A 21,165-nucleotide genomic window follows, 5' to 3' on the forward strand; every position below is an offset into this window, starting at 1 on the left:
GGCAGGAGGATCGCCAGGAAGCCTCACAGTAAATTCCAAGCTAGAGGGGACTACAGAACAAGACCCTGTCTCAGATACAAACAAGAGCACAAAATGTAGATCGAAACACTTCTGGAAGCCTGAGCACTGGTCAGGTTGGAGGGTGTGGGGTGGAGGAAGCAAATTGCCGTCAGAACGTGAAAGGCCCATGGCGGACCATGCAAGTGGAGTACTGATGTTAGGTGGTCTGTAAAAGAAAAAAAAAATCCAGGCCCTACTGTCGAAGACAAGTTAAATGGAAAGCCACGTTTAGGAAGTATGTATGGGAGAGGATTCAGTTTGATGGCCTCGATAAATGGGGTGTTCAGTCAAGGTGAGACCTAACAATGGCTTCTAACCTGCTTGGATGTCTGGGCTTGTCATAACGTTAGTCATCACTAGGGACCAATAGGTGAGAAATAGGAATTTTTGCTGGCTGGGAAATGGGGCACAGTGGGGTGGGAGGGTGTTGATGAATTCTGTTTTAGACATGCTCACTTTGAGGGGCCTGTGGGAAATGTCAGCAGGCAGCTTAAACACCAATTTGGAGTTCTGGGGAGAACAGAAGGCTGTGCACAGTTCATGGGATTACTCCGTACAGTAACTGAAGTCATGCATGTGGCCAAGGAGCAAACGGCTACCGCTATTGGATGTGTACCATCCGCCAACACTTTGTGTGCGTTACCTGCACACAACCTCACCCCAGGGCTCTGTTCTGATGTTTACCATGGACATATTTATGATCAAGGGGCAACAGGAGAATAGTGTGAGGAGAAAGCATTTTCAGGGGACCGAACAACCAAACAAAAAGAAGTGACGTCTCCGGAACCAGATGGAAGGCATCAAATGCTCAAAGGCCTTCAAAGATAAGAGGAGGTCCTTAGGAAGAAGCTCTGAAAACAAGCTGGGATCAGACAGCTAGGAGACCACAGAAACGCACTAGGCAGTGAGCAGCCGGGACAGAGGCAGGCAGTCAACGCTAAGACGGGGCTGCCCTTTGATGTAAACCATGCCACAAGGGCAGAGAGCCCCCGAGGAAGGAAGGCTGGTGGGCTGGTACGGCAGCAAGCCTGTGCATGATGTCATCTCTCTAAGCTGACCTCTGGTCAGCACCCGTATCTCCAGTCTTGCGGGCTCAGAACCAAACTTGCGAGAACAAGGATCCAAGCTCATGTGAGGTTGGAATGATTAATTAATTGTTACTGAGTCATAAACTACAAAGGAAGGCAGATGTTGATGGTTTGCTAATGGGAGCATTGCAGTTGGTAGGCGGCCTCTCAGTTATAATTACAGTGTTGCCAGGGAGCATGAGGTCCGAAGGAGAGGGCTCACCTACATGATAGGCTGGTAGTATTAACCTGTGGCACACAGTGCCTCCGCCGCCATTATAAGCTGTGGTTGCAGACTAGTTCAGGTGCCCCCGGACCATGGCCTTCTTCCTGGGGGTTGTAATGATGATTCATTGATAGATTTTCTTTCTCTTGATTTTGTATGTGTGTATGTGGGTGTGAGAACGTTTAAGGGTGTGTGACAGCGTGTGTGGAAGTCAGAGGTCAGCACTAGGTATCTTTGTCACTCTCCACCTTATGTTTTGAGACAAGGTCTCTTACCGAACTTGGGGTGCTCACAGATTTGGCTAGAATAGCTTTCCAATGAGCTCCAGGGACCCACTTGTCTCTGCCTACCTGGTGCTGGGATTGCCAGATGTGACGCCATGCCAGGCCTTCTACATGGGGGCTGTGGATTGAACTCACATTCTCAGGCTTACACAGCAAGCACTTTGCTGGCTGAGGCATCACTTCAGCTCATCTTCAGATTGTTCTTTGGCAGAACCAACTCATCCTCATCGATTTGGTGCTTCTCACACAGGCTCATCCTCATGCTATCTGTATACAACTTGCCACGCCCAGTTGCCACCTCACTTAGATTATTTTAAAAAATGAACTTAGTTCAAACTTCATAGCAAGGTATTACTAAATTTTACTAAAATATTTATGTATTTTAAAAATATAAATAGATATTTTACTAGAGGTATTATTTTTAAAAGGAAGTTTTGTGTTACAAATGTGAATGGAGCAATGGGATAATCACTTGACCCACTGGTAATTCCTAGTGCTCTGGAGGTAGAGATGAGGAAATGAGGGGGAATTCCTACAGCAAATAGGCTGGTTATGATACCCAAACTGATGAGCTGTAGGTTCAATGAAAGACACTGCCTCAGTGAGTGAAGTGGAGAGAGATCAAGAAAGTGACCCAAAAGGCACACACATACGTACGCATACAAGCTGGTCATATAAGCTCATGAAACAGTTTGACGTTTTGACCGTGTGATATGCTCCTAAATCATCTTGAAACGCAGCAGTGATGTGAGCTGAGCGCCTGTGAATGCCTTTTTCATACCGCACCGTGTAATACCCTTTCTCAGAGGCTGGCACTCAGGACACTGCCCCAGACTGGGCAGCAGCAGACTCACAGGGAATTAGGAAGTGTGGGCTGCGGAGCCCATTACTCAGCCTACACAGCCATCAGTCTTTTTGTCCTGGACTCTCTTTTCTTTTATTTATTTATTTTTTTTCAGTTGTTGAGAGGGTTTTTCTGTGTACCCTGGCTGTCCAGGTCACTCTGTAATCCAGGCTGGCCTTCACTTATCTCTGCCTCCCACCACCCCCTGCTAACTTTATTTTCTTTTTTAAATAGCACCACCACCATCTTATTTATTTATTTATTTGTCAGAGAAACAATTCCTCAAACTTTTAATCACGTTCCAGTTTCTGGAATATCCTGAAGGTTGCTGAACTCATGCCTTCATTTCATTCTGAAGGAAGCAGCTTTTTCTCAGGCCAGCTGACATCCTGCAACCCACCTCCATCTCACCTACACAAGGAGTGTGAATGCCTAAGAAATGGCAACTGTAAGGAAGGATGTATTTATTTTATTTTGTTTTTATTTCATTTTTCCCACTCCATTGGTCTAATTGGCCTTACTGTAAGAAACATTTAAATTTTTAAAAAATTTCTTCTTTCCCTCCTTCCCTTTGCTTCACCCCCACCCCAATTTTCCAGTTTCTAAAGTTAGTTTATGTATGTTAACATACAAAGTAATGGGACTAATCACTGAATTTTCATACACGAGAGCCATTGAGCTCCATTCTAATTTATCTCCCTCCTCAGCTAATTCTCCATGTCTCTTTCCCTCCTCCTCCTGATCTCCCTCCCACCCCAAATGGTCCGCTCTTTTGCTTTCAGCTCAAGTATGCTCTCCTATCCTCTCTTTTTCCCTCCTCCACGACCCCCTCTCCTCTTTTGTTTAGACTAGGAAAATGTGAATGTTTATGAATGAGAGGAACAGATGAAGTTCAGTGCTTGATAAAAGAGGCAACTGATAGAGACAGAAACCAACAATGGGAGTAAAGGAGGGAGAATCCCTCTGTGGCGGGGGATTTTGGCATGTTGATAAAGAATGCTCACTTTACATCAAGGATGGAAGAAAATAAGTTTATTTAGTGCACCATAAGGAGCCCACTGAGAATTATGTGTCTAGTTTTGGTTAGAGTGAGCTACTTCAAGGGCAGTTTCCCAGCAGGCAATTCCCAGCATGTACATGAGGGATCTATGGTATCAGGTTAATTTTGTCTGCATTGTTCGGGTGGAACAAAGCTGTGGTTTTCTGTTTTCAAGATGCGTTATGGACTAGGCTTGCATTAGGAACCCATTTTCTTTTGGGCCTCTCAATCATTATGGACTAGGCTTGCATTAGGAACCCATTTTCTTTTGGGCCTCTCAATCATGGCCTTTTTTTTTTTTTTCTACCCACCATCCCCTGACAATGTAACAACCTCTCAAAGAGAAGCATATGCAGGGGCAGTTTGGGTGGACTGTCTGCCCTGCCTGGTCCAGAGAGCTGGAGACAGGTGGGGTTTCTGGTGGCAGGGGTTGAAAGCTTTGTTGAAACTCTGTCTAGAGACAGAGCTGTTGAACACCCAGAAGAAACACATTTGATAAGAAGATTAAGGACACTGAAGTCAAATGCAGGAAGGAGATGGTGGTGAGCAGTCCTAGAATGGGAAAGAAGCAGGGTAAGCGTGACCATAGCCAGAGATTTGTTTTTGATTCCACCAATCAAACACTTATTCCTTGCACCTGAAAACTACTGGCATGTGTTGTGACATTTCAGGGGCTTTGCTGTACTTGTCCTGATACCTTTTACTTCCTTTCACATGGCATAAGAGCCACCTTCAACAGTGGGCAGTAATCCAGGGCCTGGGGGCTTTGAAGTGTAACAGCTGAGAGTGAATTTAAGTCTTTTGATGTTGTAAAAGCTCTTGAGCCTGCTGTTCTGTTATTTATTTGGTTTGTGAGTGGTAGGGATAGGTTTTAGGTTGTAAGAAGAAGACAGAGACCAGAAGGCTTGACAGTAAGGAAAATGGTTCTCCAATGCGGAAGACAGCAATGCCCTGTTGTGTCTCGAGGGAGAGTCTAGGGGTTTTGGAAGCCCCTGTGAGGCGGGACAGAGTAACGTGGGAGGCTGGTTTGAGTATGGCTAATTAGTATGTGTCGGTTTCCTGCCAACATCCTGGGGGTCCTACAGTCTGAGACTCAGAGGAGGAGTTAGGTATAATGCTGAGATAGTAAAGCACAGGCAATGGAGATCAAGCCTGAGGATGAGCTGAGATACTCAGAAACCAATGAGACAGGAGACAGAGTTGGCTTTCTATGGTAGTTAGGAAGGGATGCATTTGGTGGGACACAGGGAAGGGTGGATGTCCATATTGTTATCAAGATATCACACGCTTCATTAATTTTAAGACCAGGAGCAATGTAACACAGGCTCACACAGATTTACTTATCCCAAGTAACTCTTTGGGGTCCCCTTTGAAGAGAAAGTGTGGATCCTTAACTGGTATATTGCTCTGAAAAGGCTAGCATGTATTGTCTCTCAAGGACTTTTGGAAAGTAGATATTTATCCTGGATAGATGATCGTGGTGATTTATGGCTATTGGGGTACTTAATGAGGCCCTGAGGCATGCAGACAACACAACTGGGAGAGAGAGAGAGAGAAAGACTGAGACAAAAGAGCTGAGAGTAAACTGTAAGAAACTTTACTGACCAGGTCAATAAAAGACCCTGTCCCAAACAAAAAGTGGGAGATCTCTGAGGAACGATACCAGAGGCTGCACCCTCTGGCGTACCTCCATGCCCACACGGTGTTCTCAGACTCCTGTGGCCTCTTTTTGTTGTTTTCTTTTTGGATTCAGAGTAAATCCCGTATGATAAGACAGAGTGAGGAATGTGGATGGCACATGTGTGCTGGAAAGTTTATGTTTTGAATGTTCAAGAGGAAGAAGCACACTGGAGCCCTGTTAAGAAGCTTTCATCAAGCTCATAGGGTACCAGACAGTGCAGTTGAGAGCGTCCTCTCCCTCTGAAGTCCTCAGGATCTGGTTCTTCCAGGGCCCAGGTCAACTGAAGGAGGAGGAAAGTCGGAGAAAGGAAAGCAATTGCTAGTAAACACAAGCCACTGAAGGGATTAACCAGGAAGCAGGTTGTTTGTACATTAGGGTACTGTGGCTCTTAGTGAGATCAAAGAGAGTGCTTAATGGGAAGAACCCTTAAGAAAGAGGCTGGGGTTTGAGCAGGAGTCCCGAAAGAGAGCTAAGGAGGGACCAGGGAAGGCAAGACCCTTAGAGACTGCTGTCCTCAACTCATGTGTGAAGTTCTTGACTTAATACCACAAAATAATGAGGCAGAGTGAAGAAAAGTGAGCTTAGTGATGAAACACAGGGCTCTAACTGACCTTTCTAGGGAACGCCCAGGTTCTAGCAGCCCCAAGAGGTTGGGCTCAGGCAGCTGTGTCCAATTCACCGCTGAAGAAGGTCAGTGATGGTGAACAGCAAAGAGAGGAGACCCATGCAATGAGACTACACTGGAGTGCTGACAGGAGCTTTAGGCTTAAACAGAGGAAGAATTCAATTAGTGCAGCTGGCCAGGTGTGGGGAAACACTCCGGCAGCCCCAACACTCAGGAAGCAGAGGCACACGGATCTCTGTGAGTTCCAGGCCAGCTTGGTCTACAAAGCGAGTTCCGGGACAGCCAGGGCTACATGGATAAACCCTGTGTCAAAAATAAATAAATAAATAAAAATAAATAGAGAGATAGATCAATCAATCAATCAATCGATTGATTAATTAAAAATGAGTGCAGGTGGCATGGGGTATGCTAGGCAAGGTGTGGCCCGGTTGATCATAGTCTCAGTTCCCATTATGAAAGGTGATCCTGTTATGCCAGGTTCACGGGACCCTCAGAGACCACCAGGAGACGACTCGATGCAATTGCAAGAGAGCTTTTATTATGAGAGCGATTGAACTCGGGACCCAAGTCTCACCGGCGCAGCAGTAGAGGAGTGGGACCCTGAGCTCTGAGTGAACAGGATTTTTAAAGGGAAAGTCTGTGAGCTGGGGGTTTCCATGGCAGCAAGCAGGGGGCACAAGCCTTGGCGTTACAGAATTGGGTGAAGTTTAGCAGGGCGGGGTGACCTTTTCTGAGGCACATAATCACAATGGCTAAGGCATATAATCACAATGGCTATTTTTCTAAACCATATCTGAAACATTGGGGAGAATTTTCCCACCCAATTCCCAACCAATTTCCATTGATTATTGCCAGGGAGTTTGTCTCTATTTTCTATGAAGCATTTATTCTGTTATATTTCCTGGAGGCTGTTGCTAGGAGAGTTAACTTTGTTTTCTGCCAGGTGTACATTCTGTGATATTTCCCGATGTCTGAATTCAGTTCCCAGTCAAGATCTTTATTTCAAAATGGAGTTAGATTTAGGCTATCTTAAGCTCTTCAATCCAAATAATTATTGTCATCTCTTGAAGGGAATCTGGTTTCTACAAGATGGTCCCTTCTGCTCTGCAGTGCAGCCTTGCCTTCATGGATAATCATCCTCATCTGGGAGAAGAGGGGTGGCCTAGATGGAAGGATTTTCATCCAGGGTGACACAGAGTTAAGGACAATGACTGAGGTCTGTGCCTTCAGCCAAAGTAAGACAGACAGACACAGCATGAGGGTAGCAACGGCAGCCTTTTTTTGTGCTTTTGACTGCCTTGTAGGCCCTAGTGAAGTACCCATGCTTTTAAACACAAGTGGTTTCCAGTTGCCTGCCTCAAGACAAGATGTTCTTGAGGCACTGGTTCTCAACCTTCCTAACCCTTCAATACAGTTCCTCATGCTACGGTGACCCCACCCCCAACCATTAAATAATTTCTGTTGCTACTTCATGACTGTCCTCTTGCTACCGCTGTGAATCATAATGCAGATCTCTGTGTTTCCCAAAGGTCTTAGGTGACCCCTGTGAAAGGGTCATTTGACACCCCCCAAAAAGGTCATGACACACATGTTGAGAACCACTGATTTAGTGAGCGTCTGATGCAGAGGTTAGCAGAGGAAAATATCTAAGCGCCTCATGGTAGCTTCACCTGCAATGTGTGGGCTTTGGAGCTGCTTAAGGTTAAGATATTAGGGAAAAGCCATGTTGGAACGTTTCATTTATCCTTCTTCTTCCATGGCATTTGGTCCTGAGAAGGAGACTTTCTCAGGTATGGAGACTTGCAGCCGGAGAGGACGCTGACCGAAGGGAACTTTGGCTGTACCTACAGCACGAGGATGTCGGTCTTGGCATGCCCACCATTAGCCTTTCTGACAGTCTCACTTGTGAAGTTTCTCGGAGAGTGCAGTCGCCAAGATCAGGCTATGCCCGACTCTGAGTTTCTTCACATGGATAAAAAGCGATTTTGTTTGGTTTGGGTTTAAGGTGTATCTGACCCAAAGAAACTCCGTTTTACAAGGAGCTTTGACTCCATCTTGAGTGTGGGGGATGACCTCCTGGGTGGGCAAACAGACATCACCATCTGTGTAGCACCACACACATGGCACAGGCTGATGAATGACTATTCCCGTTCTATGGTTTATTGGGGGCAACGTGAAACTGTCGGCACACATGGGTACGTTAAAACCATATTGGGAAAACCAGACCTGAGAACTTACCGGACAGGTCAGCCCAAGGAAAGGTGTAACTCCTTCACCAGGACCCCATAAAATGATGGACACCTCACACAGCGATGATAACGGCCAGACACTGACCTATTCAAAACTGGTGTGTGCACCAAGGAGTGAAAGACAGAGAGCTCCGAACTGACCCCAACACTTCAGCTCAGCCCCCCTGCTGTTGACTGGACCTGTTCATGCCCATCTGTCCGTCCACCCGCTCACCCATCTGCATATGTCCTACTTTGATCTGGAAGCCGGACTCAAGTCTGTAGCATCAGTTTCAACCCTGTTCCCCCACAGCCTGTGGCACCTTCTTTTATGAGGTGGTTTGGGGTTTGCTATTGTATCAAATAGACCAAACTTAATTCCCACCAGCCTGCTTCAAAAACCTCTTGATTGCTGCTGGACTCTCTTCAACTTATACGAGTTAATTCTGTAAGCCATACACACACACACACACACATACACACACACACACATATATGGAGAAATATATTCACCCTGTGCCATGTGACATGTTATTGCAATAAAAAAAAAACCTCTATGTTCTCCTTGTTCAGATGACCAAGGCATCTGGGATTATCTGGAAAACTGCTGCCGTTGAACTCACTGCATGTTGTGAGTTTATTGTGCGCTCCCCACAGTGGACCAGTTCCTTCGCATGTGGCCTGGTCAGTTCTGAAAACTCCTGAGTGTCAGAGTAAGGAGAGTGAAGGGACCCTTTCCCTCTCACACCTCCTCTGTTTCCTAACTAGCCTCAGGTGCACTAAAGAACCAGGGTCGCTACAAGGAGAGCAACAGATCAAAAAATTCTGGGCACAGGGGTCTTTTCTGAGACTGATACTCCAACCAAAGACCACGCATGGAGATAACCTAGAACCCCTGCTCAGATGTAGCCCATGGCAGCTCCGTTTCCAAGTGAATTCTCTAGTATGGGGAACAGGGGCTGTCTCTGACATGAACTCAGTGTCTGGCTCTTTAATCACCTCCCACTGGGGGGGGGGAGCAGCCTTACCAGGCCACAGAGGAAGACAATACAGCCAGTCCTGATGAGATCTGATAGGCTAGGGTCAGATGGAAGAGGAGAGGGACTTCCTCTATCAGTGGACTTGGAGAGAGGCATGGGAGGAGATGAGGGAGGGAGATTGAGATTAGAAGGGGATGAGGGAGGGAGCTACAGTGGGGATACAAAGTGAATAAATTGTAATTTATAGAAATATAAATAAATTTTTAAAAAGTGAAAACAAAACAAAACCAAACAAACAAACAAAAAAACCAAACAGGGGTGATTAGCCTTTCTGGAGACAAGGGTGGTATAGATAGAGAAAGAAAGATGAAATGTCCATCTTTTAAAACCTCAGGACATATCATATGGAGATTTCACAGATGTGACTAAGGATTTTGATATGAGAAGACTGTGTTGGAGCATTTGGGTTTGAGGTTGTCATGATCAAATAGGTTCCTAAACACCAGGAGAGAAAAGTCAAGAGCTAGAAAGAGAAAGAAAATATAATGACAAAGGGGATGGAGGTTGGAGTGATGAGATTGCTGGTTCTAAAGATAGAGGAAGAAATCTCAAACTAAGAAACATGGCAGCTTCTAGAAGTTAGAAAAGTAAGTGTAGGTTTAACAACCATTTCTCCTTTGGATCTCCAGAAAGGACTCCTTGCTTTTATTCTAGCGTAGCCTCCTCAGGATTTCTGACCTCCAAGCCTGCAAGACAACTGTGATCTTTGAAACTTGCTTGGTTTGGACTATTTTTATTTTCCAGCAAAAGAAAGTAATACAGAGAGAAACTGATTGATAAGAATCTCTCCCTACTCTGCCCCCCCAGAAGGATGGAGTTTTCAGAGAATGTGAAAGAGCGGTGGAGTGTGGGCAGAAGGGTACAGACATCTGGATATGTCTGTGTGCATGATGAGCCGCTCCACTTCAGAGGGCTGGGGTGGCGAGGGACGGAATCCTCTGGGGAAACACGGACTTCAGCTCAAGCCAGGAAGGAGAGGAGGTGCCTCCGGGAAAGGAGAAGGGCCCAGGGAACTACTTTAAGTTTTGGCAGGACAACAGAGATACCGTGTAAACAGGGAGATGAGATTGCTGGGACCAAGTGGAGTTGAGGGAATTGAATGCGAAGAGTAAAAGGATCTGCGGTCTCCAGGGGATAACAGGCTATGCACATTCCACAGGCCTCTAGCTGAGAATCACAGGAAAGGGAGGGTGGGTGGTGGGATCAGAAAGGTCAGAGATGGGGTGAACTTGGCTCAGAAGCTTTAATCAAATGTCTTTTCGCTTCTTCTTTGATTTACCCACAAATAATGATGCATAGTGCATATTTCTCCCATCCCTGGTCAAATTCAGCAAAAACAAAACAAAAAACAAAAAAAAAAAAACTTGTTTTGCTTTTGAGAGAGGGCTGAGGCAAATTTGATGCAGAACGGCGTGTCAAATTAATGCTAATGAATGAATAATCGTCATAAACAAGTCTAAATAAATTCACTTCCAGCTGCTATAATAAAAACGTTATTTCTGATTAACCTCACCAAAGCCAAGGTTTTGAACAAACTGCGTCTTTGGCACAGAGGCCTTGGGCTTTTGGACCTCAGCAGAGCAACATAGCCAGACTGTGGAGAGATGGAATGTTGAAGGGTCAAGACCCAAAACGTTCCTGGGTTATCTCAATCCTTGTAGCAGCCATTTTCTTTCAGCCTCTGTGTCTGACCCAGCATCCTGGGACTATGGGGTAAAGCTCTTGGAATGTATCTCTAGCTTTAACAGAGATCTATGGTCTCTGCTAAGGCCCAAAGCTAAGACAGCAACCGAGTCTTATGGGAAGGATCCCCTTGCTTAGTTAGAGTCAGAGCACCTCTGTCTGACGCTCCCACCAACATGTCTGCTACATGGATTGGTTTATGACCCTCTTTGTTCTGTGGCTATGAAAGTCCATGCTTCCTTTCCCATGGTGGAGCGGATGTGAGAGAAACAGGTCATTCAGGGTAACATGGTCCCATGTTCCCAGCCCTTGTTCATTCATATTTGGCTCAGAATGAACTATTTTCTTATTGCCTTTAAAACAGAGTCAGCATTTCATGCTGCCGGCTTTATCAGGCTCGTAAGAACTCACTGGGTTTGATCGAATTACAGCAAGCCATAGCGTTATGAGTTATGAGGGCTAGTCTGATCCAAGACTCTTCCTGAGGCTCTGGTGTGTAGAGAAGGAACATGGTTCCTTCATCCCATTGTATGGTAGCTTTCTGCTAACTCTGCCTCATTTCTTTCTTGAAAATGTTTATGATGTGTTTCTTTAAAGATTTATTTATTTATTTTATGTTATGAGTGCTCTATTTTCATGCATACCAGAAGAGTGAATCAGATCCCATCACAGGTGTTTGGAGCCACCAAATGTTTGCTAGGAATTGAACTCAGGACCTCTGGAAGAGCAGCCAGTGCTCTAAACCACTGAGCCATCTCTCCTGCCCCGATGCTTGATTTGGCATAAGACACAGCTTGTGCAAGACTTCCTGATCCCAAACTTTCCAGATCCACATGCTGGTAAAGGTCAGGGAAGCTTGAATTTAGCACCATGCAAGACCATGGTGCTTGCTTTATTTACAAGCTGGACAGAGGGACATTCTCTAGCAGTGATTCTCAACCTGTGGGTCATGACCCTTGGGGGCCTGTCCACTCCAGGAGAGCCAATGCCTCTGGCCTCTCCGGGTACCTGTACTTGAGTGAGTGTATGGGTGCACAATTAAAAAAATAACAAAAAATTTAAAATGATCAGTTCACCCAGCATTAAAAATAACTAAATAAAAGCAAAGGAAAACAGGAATTTTATCAGGATTCCGGTGGAGCTGGGTCAGGAAGCTGAGCGGGTCTAGGGTGCCAAAGCACTGGTCTCTATCCTCAGATTGGTAACAACAGTATGTTTACAATATGATTCACAACAGGAGCAAGATTATAGTTATGAAGTAGCAAAAGAAATAATTTTGTGATTGGGGGTCACCATAACATGAAAGGTTGTAGCATTAGGAAGGTTGAGAACCACTGATGTTTAGAAATACCAGATTCAAGGCTATGAGGCCTCAAGCTCTTTACCCCTACTAGATGAGCTCAGCTTTGTAGGTTGGTCAAGACCCTCCTTTGGCATTTCTGACATAAAACTTAAAACAGAGGCAGCCTTGGTGCTTCCCTACTAGATTGAGTACCTGTGTCATAGACCTTAGATTCTCCTGACTTCATGATAATGGGGAAAAAAAAGGCCAACTCAAAGAGAGCAAGAAAGAGTACTTTGGAAGGAGAGTTGGAGGAGACATGGCCTTTGCCAACCATGATTTGGTCTTCTTGAGATGGAAGGCTTTCCAAAGCAAACAATCACCTCAAGTCTCTTACTACATCAGCCAAACAGAAAAGAGCCCAAGGAGGCCAACACAAAAAGTGGCAGAAACCCAAACAGATCAGTTATCGGCAAGTCAGTGCTTTTACCCTGTCAGCTACACCCAAGTTTCTTCCTTGGTTTGGAAGGATGGCACATATTTTCAGTCCTAGAACTCAGGAGGAAGAAGAAAGCAGACTTCTATGAATTCGAGCCTAGCCTGGTCTACATCCAGAGTTAAAGGGTAGCCAAGGCTACATAGTGATATGTGGGCTTTAAAAAAAAAAGTTACATCTTATGCTGACTAGTTTGGTGTCAACTTGACACAAGTCACCAGAGAGGAAGGAGTCTCAACTGAGAAAATGCCTCCATGGCAAGCATGCAGGATATTTTATTAATTAGTTATTGGTGGAGGAGGGCCCAGCCCATTGTGGGTGGTGCCCTCCCTGAGCTGGTGGTCCTGGGTTCTATAAGGAAGCAGGCTGAGCAAGTCATGAGGAGCAAGCCAGTGAGCAGCACCCCTGCATCAGCGTCTACCTCTCGGTCCCTGCCTCCAGGTTTCTGCATAAATTCCTGTCCTGGCTTCCTTCAGTGATGAAAAGTGCTGTGCAAGAGTAAGCCAGATAAACCCTTTCCTCCCCAAGTAGCTTTTGGTCATGGTGCTTCATTAAAGCAACAGTAACCTTAATTAAGAGATATTCCTTTATACCATGGTACAGTTATGTCCTCGACTTTCAGACTTTCCCTCTCCTGAGGTGGAGTAGGAGTTTCTCCCCACAAACCAGCAGTCACTGCCTTTCAGACTCTAAACTTACAAACTAAAAGTTCTTGCTGCATATATCCATTTTTGCATAATCCATCCATTTGTCCCTTCCTGAATACAAAGCTAATTGCTTTGTTAATTAAGCACTTTTCACTCATGCTAAAGATGTTAGCAAATTCCACAACATTTTCTGTTCTTTATTTCCCAGTGGACAGAGGCATGCATTTCCAGGAACCAGCTGGCACTGTTTATTTGCAGTGGGTATCAGGTGCTGGAAAGATAAATTACTGCTTTTCAACTATCTGCTTCTTCTCCTTCCTGTGGCTGCATCTAAAGCTGAACTCGGTGTGTCTGGCTGCAGACACTGCTACGCAGCGAGCCTCACCAAAGAAGGATCTCGGCTGATTTGGCAGTCTCCTGAGTCAAACTTCACATTAGCTATCCTGGAAACGCTTTTATTGGTAAGCAGGGAGGTAGGAGCTAATACATGTTCACCAGCATCCCTGTGCATTGTCCATAAGGCTCAGTCTCATAATAATGATGTCACCCTGAGCAGTAAGAACATGAAGGTTGTTCCAGTCTATCTGACTATACCTTCTTTCATAAACACTGAGGTGTATTCTCAGGGCTAGTCTATATCTGTCTGGAAACTGGATGTTTTAACAGGGTCCTTCATGAGAAATGCATAGCACTCTATGCTTAAAAAGGCCCATGCTTGTTTTAATGATCTGATGTCATCCTCTTGATATTCTTAATAACGTCTCAATAACAGTCCCTTTCATTTTTCATCGAGTTCAGCACATTTTGCAGCTTCTCCAGGTCTTTCATTGATGAGTTTCTCATTTCCAGTAACTTTTCGTTGTTGTTTTCTCTGTGTAGCCTTGGCTGTTTTGGAACTCATGCTGGCCTCGAACTCACAGAAATCCTCCTACCTCTGCCTCCCCAATGCTACAACTAAAGGCGTGTGCCACCAGGTCCAGTGTCCTGCCTACTTATTTAATAGTTCACCTCTGACCATTATCTACATGTCTGTATCCATTTTCCAGACTTTTAAAAAAGCCTCCTCTTCCACCGCAAGGCTTGGAGCAACATTTCTCAACCTGTGAGTCATGACCCCTTGCGGGTGGTCGAATGACCCTTTCACAGGGGCCACATATCGGATATCCTGCGTATCATATATTTGCATATGATTTATACCATTAGTAAAAAAAAAATAATAATAATTTTGTGGTTGGGACTCCCCACAGCACGAGGAACTGTACTAAAGGGTCGCAGCATTAGGAAGGTTGAGAACCACTGGCCTAGAGAATGGCTGACGCATTGTCAGATGGTATTTGCAGAACACCTGAGTGCCCCGAAGAGAAATCTACAATATTCCCAGAACAAAGGTAACAAGCTGATTATTGGGACTATGCCACATTTGGTGTCGGGTTCACTATCAAAGAGGTCATTAATTCTGGATACTCCCTCTCTGCCTCCTCCTCAGCTCCTTCTCTGTTTGAGCTGTAAGCCGCTTTAATGCTTGACTGCTCACTCTGAGTCTGAGCCCACCCAATTCCTGATCCTGTAAACTGAGCTGGGAACATTGTACTGGCTCAGACAGCCGTGCTCAAAGAAACAAGCTGGCCACTGCAGTCAGAGTTCAGGATTCAGACCTCAGTGCTTTGACCTCAGGCTTGCACGCGCTTTAAACTCGGGTCAGCTGAGCTATGTGACCTTGGAGAACAAACAGGCCTATCTCACACAGTTAGATGCAGAGGCGCCATCCTGCTCTCTCCCGGCAGCTGGCAAAGCATCTGGTGGACACTGGGTACTATGGCAACACTAGACAGGCTGGGTTCAGTGGTACAGCATGTACAAGGATTCAGGTTCAATCCACGATATATATCCCCTACCCCTGCACACACACACACACACACACACACACACACACACACACATCTTACATACGTGCTCTGGGTCATGGTGGAGGTGTTGGTCTTGTTTTTGTTTGTTTGTTTTGTTGGCAGTCACCGAGGTTGAATATAGGAGGCCTTATCCCAGGCAGGCAAGCTTTCTATCACTGATTTAAATCTCCATTCCACTTTCGTTTTACCTTTTCTTTTGAGACAGGGTCTCATATAAGTTATTTCGGTTGGCCCAGAACTCACCCTGTAGTCCATCCTTCTTCACCGTGAGCTTTGGTTTTCTTGGCTATGGAAAGACTTGATGGAAGGTGTAAAGCTGGGGCATGACGGGGCACTCCTGTCGTCCCACCACTCAAGAGGCAGAAACGGATGGGTCATTTTGCCATTTTTATCTTCACGTACTTATTTTTAATAAGCAGTCCCGGATGAGGGCTGGTTGTCACAGGACTGGATGGTTACTTTCATGTTTATTATCAGTACCTTTCGGCTTGTCAGCTTGGAACATCGCCTGCTAACTTCCTGTCCCTGCCCTCCTTCCTTCTGACTTGGTTACAGCTCCACACTCCATGCCTCAGCCAGCCACATCTGTAGCACCTTCAAGCTGGCGGCCCAACCACTACCACTGGTTCCACCAAGAACAGGATGCACGTCTTGTTTAGGAAGTCTGTGACCGGAACTGAAGATGCTCTCTTCCCATCAGGCCTCCGGTAATGTCTTCTTGAGAAGACGATTCCATCCCCCCCCCGCTCTCCCCCCCCATCTCTGAAATGAACCCTCCACAGTCTACATGTAGTGTGGTCTGGAAACTGTAAATCAGCACAGAGCTTTCATGTTACAGTGTCCGGGCAGGTACACACTCGGCAGAACCCAGAAGTGCCGAGCTGGCTCTCTCACCGGCCATCTGTGGCTGAGCTGTTCTGCCTTCCAAAGGAGAGAGTTTGAAGCTTCAGATAGCAATGGTTTCTCTTTCTTCATCTCCCTTTTCAGATTCACATTGCTTTCCCATTATCTGTTTTTGTTCATGCACCCTGTTTTTGCCCCCTCCCTGTTCTTGACTTTTCATGCTTTGTCCAGATGGGAGCCTCCTCTGGATTCAGAGTGACTGCTGTGATTTCTTTTTCAACCTTTGCTCTGGATCAACTCTTTATTCTCTCCGTATTCTCTAGGAGTACTTTGAAAACTCTTATTCTCTTTCTATTGTGACTTGAGTACATTAAAAAAAAAAAATCCTTGGCAAAGTTGTTGATGCCCAGAACAAATGTGAAAAAGCAAGGCATGGCCAGAGGTGGTGGCACAAGCCTTAGATACTAGCACTTAGGAGGCAGGGACAGGCAAATTTCTGTGAATTCAAGGCTAGCCTGCACTATGTACTGAGTTTCAAGACGGCCAGGGTTGCATAGTGAGACATTTTCTCTTTCATTCTCTCTCTCTCACACACAAGCAGGTCATTGGTGGCTGGTGGTGTGATTTTCATTCTTTAATGCTGGAGAGGCAGAGGCAGGAGGAGTCCTCAAGACCTATCAAGTCCAGCCTAATCCAAGCTAATGAGGACTTACTGAACAAGGTGGACTCAAGGTTGACATCTGGCCTACATGCACACATGTGCATCCAAACAGGAACACACACACACACACAAATCCTTTCTGTCATTTTCATCATATCCTGGGGGAGAAAAAAAAAAAAGAAATAAGAAAACAGCCTGTTCTCAATCCACTATCATAATCTCAGATATGATCTTAGTGTAAACTGTTCTATCTGATCTTCCTCAGAGGAAAAGAACTCAGAAAGGGTTTTTAAATTGGAAGAGGAAAAATACTCAATAAGAAGGAGATTTTATGAATTTTCTTTGTGTTTCTGGACCATCTGGTCCCCCAACTCCCCTCCCCTTTCTGTTCCCCTTCCTTAACTTTTTTGTTTTGCTCTGGTTTTTGAAAGTCTCAATGCGCAGCCCTGGCTGCCCTAGAACTCACTACATAGACCAAGCTAAACTCACAGGCTAAACTCTGCCTGCCTTTGCCTCTGGAATGTTGGGATTAAAGGCATGTGCAGCCATGCTCAGGTTTTCCCCTCTGTAACTTTTGGGATCTTGTCCTCCTTATTCTCTTCTCAATTTAAAGCCTGTCACCTCCAGGAGTGGTGGTACATGCCTGCAATTCCAGCACTTGATGGCTGAAACCAACCAGAGGATCACTGCACCTTCAAAGCCAGCCTAGGCTCATGGTGAGTTTGAGGCTAGCCTGAGCTACATACAGAGTGAGAGCCTGACTCAAAAGCAAAGCCAGCAAGCAAACCCTCCTGCACCTATTCCATTTCCTCTGCTAGCTTCTTTAGTGCTTCACCCTCATTCTTCTACCGGCTCTGTTGTTCTTTTACTTACTAGTTAAAGACTTTCCAAGTTTTTGTCTCCAATGCCAATGTGTTTCCCAAACCACACCTTCTGTCTTTTTTTTTTTTTTTTTTTTTTTTTTTTTTACTGCACGTGCCACAAGCATGGTGGCGTCTACATTCTGAGCCAAGGCCAAGGTTTTTCTGGCACACTGCCTCTAGTATGTACCTTATCTTGGTTAACAAAACTATCTCCAAACAGTCCCTGAAGGTAGAAACGTTGACTATACCCTGTGACAGACGATGGCCACAACTTATCTTCCATACTTCCTGGATATAGCTGAACTGTGTTCCCCAGTGTCTGCCGCTGGTAGGGGTGGCTGATGGAGATGGGAGGAAGCACATGCCACAGCAGGTCTGCTCTATGACAGCTGTATCCCTGGAGACTCTTCACTCTTTCCTTCTGCGCCTTTTTTGCTGACTAGAGGTTAAACAGGTTGTGTTTTCTACCCTGTACATATTGGATAATATATATATATATATATATATATATTTTTTTTTTTGGACTCAGGAAAGGAACCAACAGTCTCACAGGATTGCTGCCAAGAATTTTCAATGAGATGGTTTTCTTTATTTGTTTTGAGACAAGTCTTGACATGTTGCCCAGGCTCACTTCAAACACACAATCCTCCTATATTGACCTTCCCAGAGCAGAGATTATATACATGAGCCACCACGACCAGCTTTGTGATGATGTTTTTTGTTTTGTTTTTATTATATATCATTTAACTAAGCTATGGGGCCGAGTTGTTTTGTCACACACAAGTCTGAATGCTGCTGTAAGGTACTTTATACATGTGACGGGGGTTAGGAGATGCTGGTCAGCCTCCACGGTGAGTGGATCTCACGCGATTCGTTGGAAGCCTTAAGAGAAAAGAATGGTGCTTTCTAAAAGAAGAAAAAGGAGTAGTAGAAGGAGGAGGAGGAGAGGAAGAATATCATGCCTCAGGGATCCACAGACATGCTGTCTGCGTTTCCAGCCCACCTGTCCTAGTGTGTGGACTTCAGAGCTGCCAGATTCCATAACCGTCTAAGACACGTTCAGTCTTTCAATCTCTTCATCAATGTACTTATTATCGTCTCTCCGAGAACCCTGACTAGCCACCAGTGGGAGAGCCAATTCCTTTCACTATGATTGTTCTGCCATTCCTACCAAAATTCATTCTGAGGCTGTGTCTCTGTGTACTCACCAGACCCTGCTCAAGGTCACAGAAAAGCATTTTGAAGAGTTGAACACAAGTGCCGCTTCCTTACCGCATCATAACAGGGTTTTATCAACTCACCAAATAAAAAAAGATGCTCGGGCCTTTGGAGCCTCTGTGTGATTTTGTTGTTGTTGTTGTTTTGTTTGTTTTTGTAAGCCCAAAAAAGCTTAAGCAATAGCATGATGGCACACATCTTTAATCCCAGCACTCTGGAGGCAGAGGCAAGAGGATCTCTCTGATTTCAAGGCCAGCCTGGCCTATAAAGTGAGTCCAGGAGATCCACGGTTACACAGAGAAACCCTGTCTCAAAGGAAAAACAAAACCCCAAACAAACCAAACAAATAAAAGCAAAGCTTAAACATAGTGTGGGTCACTGAGAAGAAAACATATCCTTTTCTCTATTAACTGGTATCAATTTAGGACTCCAACACCGCATACTCATGAAATTGAAATATCCTTTTGAAACGCCTGACCTTTCTCCCATCCCGTATCTGTGCAAGAACACAGACTGTGGAACATTGATGAGCTTAGTATAACCTGCGGAAAGATACTTTTATCTTGGAGAGGACATAAGGTTGCCGGTAAGATGTGGTGATGGATGACCTTGGTTGTCAAGTTAATTGGATTGAGAGATAGGTAGGAGATTAGAGACACTCACCAGTGGGTACATCTATGAGAGTATTTCTAGTGATCATCAGATCATGGAGGCCCTAACATCGCTAGCTGCTTAATCTACTGATGTACTGAAATTTGAATTGACTACTGGGAAGTCAAGAGGAGGTGCAATCTGGTTGGAGGGAGTGGGTCCTGGGGACATACTTTTGAAGGGTTAATATTGGCCCTAGCTCTTCCTTTAGTCCTCTTCGCTGCCTGGGTAGCATGAGGTGAACAGCTTTTCTTTTTCCATGCCTCTGCCACCGTGATGCCCCATCACGCTTCCAGCCCAAAGAAGTAGATGCAACCGAAACTTATAAAACAATGAAACGAAGTGACTTGTTTATTTTATTTTTCTTGGTCACTTTATTAAGTGAGACCAACTTCCATACCCATTTCTCATTTCAAATCCGGGTTCCTCCCTCGTGCCACTTAAGGGCCATCTACTCCTGCTCCATTCTAAACTCATCCCCATAGACCTAGCTTATTCCACTCATTGTGTCAGAAGCATGCAAAATAGCAGCACCGGTTCACATGACCCAGGCCTTCACTGTTGTGTGGCATTTTCCTCTGAGACTAAAACCTTCCATCTTGGAGAGAATCTTCTTAACACAAAGTATTTTAAATGGGAAGTGCAAAACAAAACAACAAAACAAAAAACCCCAAAATCAGACTATGTTAAGATAGACAGGAGAACCTGAGGGTTCAAATGACCTTTCACAGGGGTCATCTAAGATCATTGGAAAACAGATATTTACATTACAATTCATAACAGTAGTAAAATTACAGTTATGAAGTAGCAATGAAAATAATTTTATTTTTGAGGGTTACCACAACTCAACAACATGAGGAACTGTATTAAAGGGTCACAGCATTAGGATGGTTGAGAACCACTGAGATAGGATGTCGTTAAGAAGGTGAAACAACAGAATGTTCAAAGGCAGGGAGAAGTGTGCTGTCTTGCAGGGAAGCGCATTAAGCTCAGGGAATAAACAACTCAATAGTTTCAGGAATTCCCTGAAACTGACCAGATTCCCTAGGCTCCACCCTTTCCAAGCTGTCGTAAGCAGTAAGGGCTGCTGAGAGATACTCTCAGACAAGCTGACTGCCCAGTAGGAGGGCCAGCTTCCTGGGAGAGACTCTCTTTAACCTGTTGAACTGTAGGCTGTACAATATACTCCAGATTCCCACCTTTCATGAGCTGTCACTCATGCTGGACTGGGTTTTGGTGAAGCAGCTGTCTTTCAGTCATTTCTGGTCCTGTAAGTAACCCCTCACCCCTATTCATGTAATTAACTCCTATATAACTCATTGGTTCACAAAGTTGGACTTCGATGGGATCCATACTTTGCTCTATTCTTGGCTCCCTATGTGGGAGCCATCTTTCTAAAAACAACTTGTTTTTTTTTTTTTTTTGCTTGTTTTTTTTGTTTGTTTGTTTGTTTTGTTTTGTTTTGAGGCAGGGTCTTTCTATATAGCTCTGGCTGTCCCTGGAACTTGCTGTCTAGACTAGTTTGATCCTTGAATGAGAGATTGGTCTGCCTCTGTCCTTCAAGTGATGCTGTTCAAGGTGTGTGCCACCACACCTGAATAAGTTAAGTTGTGGTGGTTAGTCTCCATTGTCTCCTAAGTGATTTAGCATCCCTAGGAATGTCTGTAAGGGTATTTCCTGAGACTAGTAGCCTAAAATGGAAGAGCCCCCCTGTATGTGGGTGTCACGAGCCCATGGGCTGGTCCCCAGACTTAATAAACAAGAAAAAGGGCAAGCCAGCTGTGTGCCAGCAGCCATGCGTCTGCTGCCCCTGACTGCAT

Source organism: Meriones unguiculatus, chromosome 2 (assembly GCF_030254825.1).
Source record: "Meriones unguiculatus strain TT.TT164.6M chromosome 2, Bangor_MerUng_6.1, whole genome shotgun sequence".
NCBI lineage: Eukaryota > Metazoa > Chordata > Mammalia > Rodentia > Muridae > Meriones > Meriones unguiculatus.